A 10,487-nucleotide genomic window follows, 5' to 3' on the forward strand; every position below is an offset into this window, starting at 1 on the left:
AAACATTTCAAGCAAAAGCTTCTACTTTTAGAGCAAAAGCATATCCTTATAATCACAGAAAAGTAAATGGTTATACATAAAGAAGACCCTTTACTTCATATAAAGAGCATATGCTTCGAAAAAGCTGAGTCTGGTCAGTAGCAGACTGCAGTTCGAAGAGAAAGGTTGTTCTGTCCGATTCTCAGCACGATGGCAGATTTTTTTGGATGTGAGGCATGTTAAACAATACATGCCCCGTTTACCCACACTTGATCGTGATTTCAAGATGTTATTCCGTTTTGAAGAACAAAATGTACAGTGGCTTGCGGACAGATATCTTGTCCACACCTGGAATCTCTATGAAATATCAAGGTTAAGCCATAACTTGGTGATATGCATTTTACATTTGCTTTTGCATGTATAAACAGTTGGGAGAATACGAAGGCTGCTGTATTTAGGGATGTATGTATGTACAAACAGTATATATGTATGTATGTATGTATGTATGTATGTATGTATGTATGTATATATATATATATATATGTGTGTGTGTGTGTGTGTGTGTGTGTGTGCGCGCGTGCGTGTGTGTGTACAGTACATGCAAATATACTATTTTCATATAATATATAAATATAGTTTATATATATATAATATTATATATATGTATATGTACGTATATTATATATATATATGTATGTATATATTATATATATGTATATGTATGTACAGTATATATCTGTATGTATATATATATATATATATATATACATCGTATAAATATACATATATACACAGAATATTCATATACTACAAAAGCTTATACACATGCATGTATATACACATATATAAACTATATATATATGTGTATATATATATATATATATATATATATATATATATATATATATATATATATATGTATGTATATATATATATCGATTCGTACCAGAAATAGATTGTTCTAAATCCCAAACCTGAAATAATTTAGCTGAAATCACCTATTTCAATTCGGTTTGCTTTAAACCTCAATTACCCTTCGCCCTTCGTCCGGGTATCTTAAAGTTTCCTTCAAACTACAAAGTTGAGCGTTTAGCATCTTCAAAACTTTTCAACTCAAATCCATAAATCAAATCACGTAGTTTATTATTATTATTATAATTATTATAATTATTATTATTATTATTATTATTATTATTATATTATTATTATTATTTCATCATTATTATTGTTGTTGTTGTTGTTGTTGTTGTTATAAAACAAGAATGGAATTTTTCGCGAGTCCTAAAAGAATTCGGAAGAAAATCTTCTCGGATTTCCAAATGGCTTCAGAAGAAATAGCCATAGACTTAGCATGGAATTCTGAATGCCTCCAGAACGTAATCTCAGAACGGTATCGGAAGAAAACTTTCCCGGATTTCCAAATGGCCTCAGAAAAAATAGCCATAGACTTAGCATGGAATTCTGAATGCCTCCAAAACGGAATCTCAGAACGGTTTCGGAAGAAAACTTTCCCGAATTTCCAAAAGTCTTCAAAGGACATAGCCGTATACTTACCATGGATTTCTGAATGACTCCAGAACTGAAATTTCCTCCCCGAACTTCATATGACTTCAGATGACCTGATCTTCATTTTTTCAAACGTAGCCTACAATACCTCATATGATCTGTATGTAGCTGGCGAAATAGGAGTAAGAGGAAATGAGTTGATGACTGGGAGAAGGATTTCACTCAACTCCCAGAGATCGCGTTTTAGCGGAATAGGAAGCTGCCGGTAAGAATTATGTGTTACGTCTTCGGAACACCATCAACTACAGATGGTTTTAGTTGCTGCCGAAGTTGCCGATCGTTCGTTTTATATCGCCCGACCTATAGAAAGACACGGGATCTTCCGTTGACAGCTGAGTTTTGATGATCATAATGTATGCGCCTTGAAGGATCCTTTGCTTGGGCTTTTGCGACGATGTCTTATTAAAGGAGACTCTTGGAAAAAGTTTGAGGCTTTGTATCGGTGCAAAAACGGATTGCGGGGAATGAGGATGGAGGCAGAATGGTTCAACTGAACGGTGAGTGACTTGTAGTTCTTCAACAGTATTGTCCCAAAATTCGCCATTGAAGTAAGGACATATCCAGACGACATTGGTAAATATATCATGTTGCTCGTCATTTACTTTGCCATGATAGTGTATGCAGAGAAATCGATAGTATTCATCTCTTTACTCATTGCCCAGATAGGTAAAAAATAAATGCCTTCGATTTCCCTGAGGAATCTGACGAAGTGAGGACTCGCGGCACAAATCTCTTTTGAAATCTAGAAGGACACTGACGAACTAAGGAAAAGAGACAATGAAATCTCGAAATAAACAGATAATCTAATGAAAGAAGATCTTGAAAACTAAAGGACAGGAGAGAACAGCGAAGAGAAGCCTCTAATGGAAGAGGTAAGACACCTAAAAATAGAGAGCCTCTAATGCTAGAAGTAAGGCACTTCAAAATATAGATCGAAGACCCTCTAATGCTAAAAGTATGGAACCTAGAAATATATGTCAAAGAAATTCTAATGCTAGAAGTGTGGGAGCTGAAGAGAGAGGTCAAAGAACTTCTAATGTTAGAGGTGTGGGAGCTATAAAGAGAGATCAAAGAATTTCTAATGCTTGAGGTAAGGGAGCTGAAAAGAGGTCAAACTTCTAATGCAAGGGGTGTGGGAGCTAAAAAGAAATCAAAGAACTTCTAATGCTAGAGGTGTGGGAGCTAAAAAGAGGTCAAAGAACTTCTAATGCTAGAGATGTGGGAGCTAAAAAGAGGTCAAAGAACTTCTAATGCTAGAGGTGTGGGAGCTAAAAAGAAGTCAAAGAACTTCTAATGCTAGAGGTGTGAGAGCTAAAAAGAGGTCAAAGAACTTCTAATGCTAGAGGTGTGGGAGCTAAATAGAAGTCAAAGAACTTCTAATGCTAGAAGTATGGGAGCTAAAAAGAGGTCAAAGAACTTCTAATGCTAGAGGTGTGGGAGCTAAAAAGAGGTCAAAGAACTTCTAATGCTAGAGGTGTGGGAGCTAAAAAGAGGTCAAAGAACTTCTAATGCTAGAGTTGTGGGAGCTAAAAAGAGGTCAAAGAACTTCTAATGCTAGAGGTGTGGGAGCTAAAAAGAGGTCAAAGAACTTCTAATGCTAGAGGTGGGGGAGCTAAAAAGAGGTCAAAGATCTTCTGGTGCAAGGGGTGTGGGAGCTAAAAACAGGCCAAAGAACTTCTAATGCAAGGGGTGTGGGAGCTAAAAAGAGGTCAAAGAACTTCTAATGCAAGGGGTGTGGGAGCTAAAAAGAGGTCAAAGAACATCTAATGCAAGGGGTGTGGGAGCTAAAAAGTGGTCAAAGAACTTCTAATACAAGGGGTAGGAGAGCTAAAAAGAGGTCAAAGAACTTCTATTGCAAGGGGTGTGGGAGCTGAAAAGAGGTCAAAGCACTTCTAATGCAAGGGGTGTGGAAGCTAAAAAGAGGTCAAAGAACTTCTAATGCAAGGGGTGTGGGAGCTAAAAAGAGATCAAAGAAATTCTAATGCAAGGGGTGGGGGAGCTAAAAAGAGGTCAAAGTACTTCTAATGCAAGGGGTGGGGGAGCTAAAAAGCGGTCAAAGAACTTCTAATGCAAGGGGTGTGGGAGCTAAAAAGAGGTCAAAGAACTTCTAATGCAAGGGGTGTGGGAGCTAAAAAGAGGTCAAAGAACTTCTAATGCAAGGGGTGGGGGAGCTAAAAAGAGGTCAAAGAACTTCTAATGCAAGGGGTGGGGGAGCTAAAAAGAGGTCAAAGAACTTTTAATGCAAGGGGTGGGGGAGCTAAAAAAAAGGTCAAAGAACTTCTAATGCAAGGGGTGTGGGAGCTAAAAAGAGGTAAAAGAACTTCTAATGCCAGGGGTGGGGGAGCTAAAAAGAGGTCAAAGAACTTCTAATGCAAGGGGTGGGAGAGCTAAAAAGAGGTCAAAGAACTTCTAATGCAAGGGGTGGGGGAGCTAAAAAGAGGTCAAAGAACTTCTAATGCAAGGGGTGGGGGAGCTAAAAAGAGGTCAAAGAACTTCTAATGCAAGGGGTGGGGGAGCTAAAAAGAGGTCAAAGAACTTCTAATGCAAGGGGTGGGGGAGCTAAAAAGAGGTCAAAGAACTTCTAATGCAAGGGGTGGGGGAGCTAAAAAGAGGTCAAAGAACTTCTAATGCAAGGGGTGTGGGAGCTAAATAGAGGTCAAAGAACTTCTAATGCAAGGGGTGTGGGAGCTAAAAAGAGGTCAAAGAACTTCTAATGCAAGGGGTGGGGAAGCTAAAAAGAGGTCAAAGAACTTCTAATGCAAGGGGTGTGGGAGCTAAAAAGAGGTCAAAGAACTTCTAATGCAAGGGGTGGAGGAGCTAAAAAGAGGTCAAAGAACTTCTAATGCAAGGGGTGTGGGAGCTAAAAAGAGGTCAAAGAACTTCTAATGCAAGGGGTGTGGGAGCTAAATAAAGGTCAAAGAACTTCTAATGCAAGGGGTGTGGGAGCTAAAAAGAGGTCAAAGAACTTCTAATGCAAGGGGTGGGGAAGCTAAAAAGAGGTCAAAGAACTTCTAATGCAAGGGGTGTGGGAGCTAAAAAGAGGTCAAAGAACTTCTAATGCAAGGGGTGGGGAAGCTAAAAAGAGGTCAAAGAACTTCTAATGCAAGGGGTGGGGAAGCTAAAAAGAGGTAAAAGAACTTCTAATGCAAGGGGTGTGGGAGCTAAAAAGAGGTCAAAGAACTTCTAATGCAAGGGGTGGGGGAGCTAAAAAGAGGTCAAAGAACTTTTAATGCAAGGGGTGGGGGAGCTAAATAAAAAGGTCAAAGAACTTCTAATGCAAGGGGTGTGGGAGCTAAAAAGAGGTCAAAGAACTTCTAATGCAAGGGGTGGGGGAGCTAAAAAGAGGTCAAAGAACTTCTAATGCAAGGGGTGGGGGAGCTAAAAAGAGGTCAAAGAACTTCTAATGCAAGGGGTGGGGGAGCTAAAAAGAGGTCAAAGAACTTCTAGTGCAAGGGGTGGGGGAGCTAAAAAGAGGTCAAAAAACTTCTAATGCAAGGGGTGGGGGAGCTAAAAAGAGGTCAAAGAACTTCTAATGCAAGGGGTGTGGGAGCTAAAAAGAGGTCAAAGAACTTCTAATGCAAGGGGTGTGGGGGCTAAAAAGAGGTCAAAGAACTTCTAATGCAAGGGGTGGGAAGCTAAAAAGAGGTCAAAGAACTTCTAATGCAAGGGGTGTGGGAGCTAAAAAGAGGTCAAAGAACTTCTAATGCATGGGGAGGGGAAGCTAAAAAGAGGTCAAAGAACTTCTAATGCAAGGGGTGGGGAAGCTAAAAAGAGGTAAAAGAACTTCTAATGCAAGGGGGTGTGGGAGTTAAAAAGAGGTCAAAGAATTTCTAATGCAAGGGGTGGGGAAGCTAAAAAGAGGTCAAAGAACTTCTAATGCAAGGGGTGGGGAAGCTAAAAAGAGGTCAAAGAACTTCTAATGCAAGGGGTGGGGGAGCTAAAAAGAGGTCAAAGAACTTCTAATGCAAGGGGTGGGGAAGCTAAAAAGAGGTCAAAGAACTTCTAATGCAAGGGGTGGGGGAGCTAAAAAGAGGTCAAAGAACTTCTAATGCAAGGGGTGGGGAAGCTAAAAAGAGGTCAAAGAACTTCTAATGCAAGGGGTGGGGGAGCTAAAAGGAGGTCAAATAACTTCTAATGCAAGGGGTAGGGGATAGATGTTGCCAGCAAGGCTTTGGGGGAAGGCGCGGCGGCGTCTGTGTTCTTTCTGATGCGTAAACTTAATTGAATACAAGTAAAAACAGGGCATTAAATACGTATTATAAATACTGAACTCTTTCTTATCTTGACAGCACAAATAAAATCTTACAAGTTCCAACATGTAACCAAGTGCTCCCGAAACACAAGTCAACCTTTCACTTCTGCTTGGAGGATATCCTCGCAAGTAAAAGGTAATCATTATGAATATGGAAAGAAAGATTTGCTTATGCTTCTACCTTTTACTTCAGAGAATTACCTTGTACTTCTACCTTATGCTTACAAGGATATCCTTCATTTTTATGAATACCTCCCAAAGTGTGTTGTTTAGTCAATCATCAAGACAGCGAGTCTATGAGGATGGTTTTCATAATTACTTACAGACCAATAAAGAAAAGTTAACATAAAAACACTGGGAATGTCGCCTTGGATTTATATCATCTCCACGGTGATCACTCGTTTTGGAAAAATGTCATCTTTACAGGTGAAAAACATTTTACATCAGTGGAAGCATGAGGAAGGCATTGCTGGAGGTGACGGAATACCCGCTATGACTAGACAAATATTCAGAAGATAGCTAAGAATGGAAGAGTTCGTATTAATTTGTGGGGTTGGATGATTATTTGGAAGGTTCACGGGCAATGATTATGTGAATGCCCTGCTTCCCAGAGTGAGAGCCATGGCCATTCCCCATCCACACCCAATCGTTCTAGTTTCACGATAATAACCCCACCCATACCAACACAGTTAGAGCTTGGTTAGAGCATCACCCAGAAATCCAAGTAATAAATGGTTCGTTATTGGGAAGTGGGAGAGCAATGAGCGTGCTAAGCCATTTAAACAAGAGCGTTTGAATTGTGGGTGTCAAAACTTCACTCTACCATATGCAAGAATCTTGTGAAGACTGAGGAGTATGCATGCATGTCTAAAGGAAGTTGTAAACACTAATGTGGATGGACATCACACTAAGGAGCCTTTAGTTTACATTGTATATATGAAAGATTCTTGGATTCGAATTAAAATAATGAAACTTTTTCTTTACTTTTCTGCAAATATTTATATTCAGTAAGCTAATCAACTGTATTTGGTCACTGTAGTCTAGTTTTTACACTATTCTCCGGGGGTCATATTATAATCTAAATAAACACAACTATGAAATTATGATGTCTCTTATCAACCACCTTTAATGCTAACTGAATATGATTGCTTATTAACCTTGAAATAACAGCTGGAACCAGGGATTATTCAGCGGGGGTAAGCATTAAGTGACTTGTCTACATAATCTACAAAAGGCAGTAGAACTCATTTGTGATAGCACAATATTTCACAATTAAATGTAAACCGCATCTTTAGAAAAAAAGAAAAACACTTAACGAGACCAAGAGAAGCCATAAATACACCTAAACGAACCTTACGCAATGTAAGCTTAGGAAGGATATAAAGTAATATGAAGATGATTTGTAGTTGCTCTCAGAGGATTGACTGATCACACAAACACCAGTGTTTCCTGAAATACTTGTTCATATATGGTGAAATATGTCAACCCAATTACAGATATGCTATCTAAGGAAAATTAGTTGTTATTGGACTCGTGAATTGGTAAGGTTATTCAGTCTGGACAAAATTTCCAAACTATACCAAAGTTCAGCATTTTAGGCAATAACTTTTCTGTTAGAATGTTATGTGGAATAACAACAAGCGGGTCTATACAACGTAATTATAATTTGGAATCATTGCCGAAAATATTATGATACCGATGAATTGATAGTGAATTACTTTCAAACAAAATGCCTCCTTCCCCGCCTTTAGAATCACACTCTGACACACACACTCACACACACACACACACACACACACACACACACACACACACACACACACATATATATATATATATATATATATATATATATATATATATATATATATATATATATATATATATATATATATATTGAGAGAGAGAACTCCTAGCATATGTTTACGTAAGATTTTTCACTCAGGACGTAATAAATGCCAAACTAATCATCGATCCTTTTTGTCAACAAGTTGTTCGCGAGAATGGTATAGAAAATAACACAGCAAATATAAATTAGAATCCTCATAATCATAAAACTGGGATCGGATCGTGTGATATTATATGGCATTTAAGTTCATACATAATGTTTTGTACTTCCTCTGCCATCACACACCTTATAGCTCTAACAAGTCGTAATTCTCCCGCCCGTCCTCCCGCCCATTCCTGGCGTCCTCCCCCAGCCCGTCACCCCCCTCCCGCCCGTTGTCCTCTCTCCTAACTACCAAACTTTTCTACACCTGAAGTTCTGGAATCTATAGATATTGGGGGTGACAGAGGGGGACTTGAGACGACAGGAGTATTGCATTTGACTGCACCTCTATGACGGTTCTCACCGAGCTCTTGTACCTCTATGTCTGTTCTCAGCAAGTTCTTGCACTTCTATAACTGTTCTCAGCAAGTTCTTGCACTTCTATGACTGTTCTCAGTAAGTTCTTGCACCTCTATAATGGTTCTCAGTAAGTTTTTGCACCTCTAAAACGGTTCTTAGCAAGGTTTTGCACCTCTATAACGGTTCTTAGCAAGGTTTTGCACCTCTATAACGGTTCTTAGCAAGGTTTTGCACCTCTAAAACGGTTCTTAGCAAGGTTTTGCACCTCTATAACGGTTCTTAGCAAGTTTTTGCACCTCTATAACGGTTCTTAGCAAGGTTTTGCACCTCTATAACGGTTCTTAGCAAGTTTTTGCACCTCTATAATGGTTCTTAGCAAGGTTTTGCACCTCTAAAACGATTCTCAGCAAGTTCTTAGAAGTGAGGTTGCTAGCTTCAAGCCTTCTACAAATGAGTGGACTAACAGTTTGTTTGTCGGTAACAATCTACAGACACATTTTGTAAACCAGAAAAAGTACAGTTGAACACAAGAATTTCTGGCACACCTCGCTATAAACAAGTGCACACAGCCACACCCTTACTGTGCAGCGAGTTTGTGTTTAGCCCCGCCCACCACCTCTGCGATCTCTTTCCACACAATCTGTATGGTTTCCCGCCGCTAGGTAATGATGTTATGTGATTGATTGATTGATTGATTTAGGGTTTTCTGTCATCTTGACATCTAAGGTCATTAACGCCGATGCCGTTCATTGTAAACAAAAAAAATAAATAAAAGAATATTCAATTTAAACCATAAAAGCAAAGATGTCATTTTAAAAGTTAAATCTCTTTCAGAAGACCTACAGCGTGTACTTCTTCAGAATGAAGTGTGCTAGGAAATTCTGTGCCCAACTGTACCTATTGGAAATGTTGGCCTTATATGCATTTCCCTCTTCATTCTAAGCATCGAATTTGAGTTGAAGTGGACTAACTCTATCTACATTCTACGAAATGTTACTAGCATCAACGGGATTTGAAATTCATTAGCGGTCACCCATCCACATATTTGCAAGACCAAACGTTGCTTTTGCTGCTCTGATCATCAGTTAGAAATTAACTGGTGCTTAAACTTTGTTCAAAAGCGAAGCTTCAAGATGAGACAATTGTACGAACATCTTATGAACTCATTCAAATGATTTAATGACTGATTTTCATTTCTTATTCTTGCTCCAATTTACAACTTTTAGTTAGAATTCGAAAAAAAAAATAATCGGTCATCACATGGATTGAAAGAAAATCAAATACAGTATAAAAACTAAACCTTATAAGCAAACGTATATCGGAAACTTTAACTATGAAAGGCAAATGCAAAAATAAATAAGAAATAGTAAATAAATAAAAACGAATTCAGGCCAACAACTTTCTGCGGTTTTTTGGCTTCTTAGCAGTTTTGCTTTGGCGTTGTTGTCAGCCTGGGAAACCATCGACGCGTCGTTCGTCTCTTTTCTCATTATGGGTGAAAAATGTCGTGCAACTATGGCAATATTTTCTTTCATGATTGGCAAGCATCTTGGTTCACAAGGTTGAAGTGGCTCATTTTTCTACGTTGTTCTTTGGCTTTCCACTCGATCAAATTTCGAAAAAATTGAGAAAAGAAATACACCTTTTAAGCCAATAGGATAAAAAGTTTTTTGTGGAATTTCCCATAGAATATAAAGAAAACCTCCGGATATTGCAAAAGTAATTTACCTCTAAGAAATTCATTCATATATTTAAGGCCAAAACAAATTACATACAATTTCTAGTTACGCTGCATCAGAACTAAATAATGAAAATTATGTATAATTTATTAATGTTACTTTCAGATATGAGGTTACTTTATATGAATGAATTTTACTTTATTTGTAAAAGGAAGGAAGAAATGATGTTTGTAAATGGGAATAAATATCTTGTAATACTATACATTCTAGATAGTAATCCACACATTACAAGCCAAAGATGTTTTTTTTCACGGTACAACTGTATTTGCATATTCTAAATATAATTCATCAGACCGCGCGCGCGGAAACACTGTACCAACCGTGTGTCACACAATTGTACATAATTATTTTGTATATATTATGCTTGTATCTGCGCTCTTCCCTCGCACTAAAAAGAACCTGAATGATCATGTCTCCGTTTTGCTCAGTAACATTATCTGTCTCTCGAACAGGTCATGTCCTGTTGCCTTGAGGTTTTGTATATAAAGAAGAGTGTTCCTTAATAAATAACTCAGTCGTTTTCAATCTGCCTTTGAGTTCACAACTCCTCTCTCGGCCCGTCACATTGGTGACCCTGGAAGTCGACTCGCTCCCACTGCCT

This window comes from Palaemon carinicauda, chromosome 44, assembly GCF_036898095.1.
Source record: "Palaemon carinicauda isolate YSFRI2023 chromosome 44, ASM3689809v2, whole genome shotgun sequence".
NCBI lineage: Eukaryota > Metazoa > Arthropoda > Malacostraca > Decapoda > Palaemonidae > Palaemon > Palaemon carinicauda.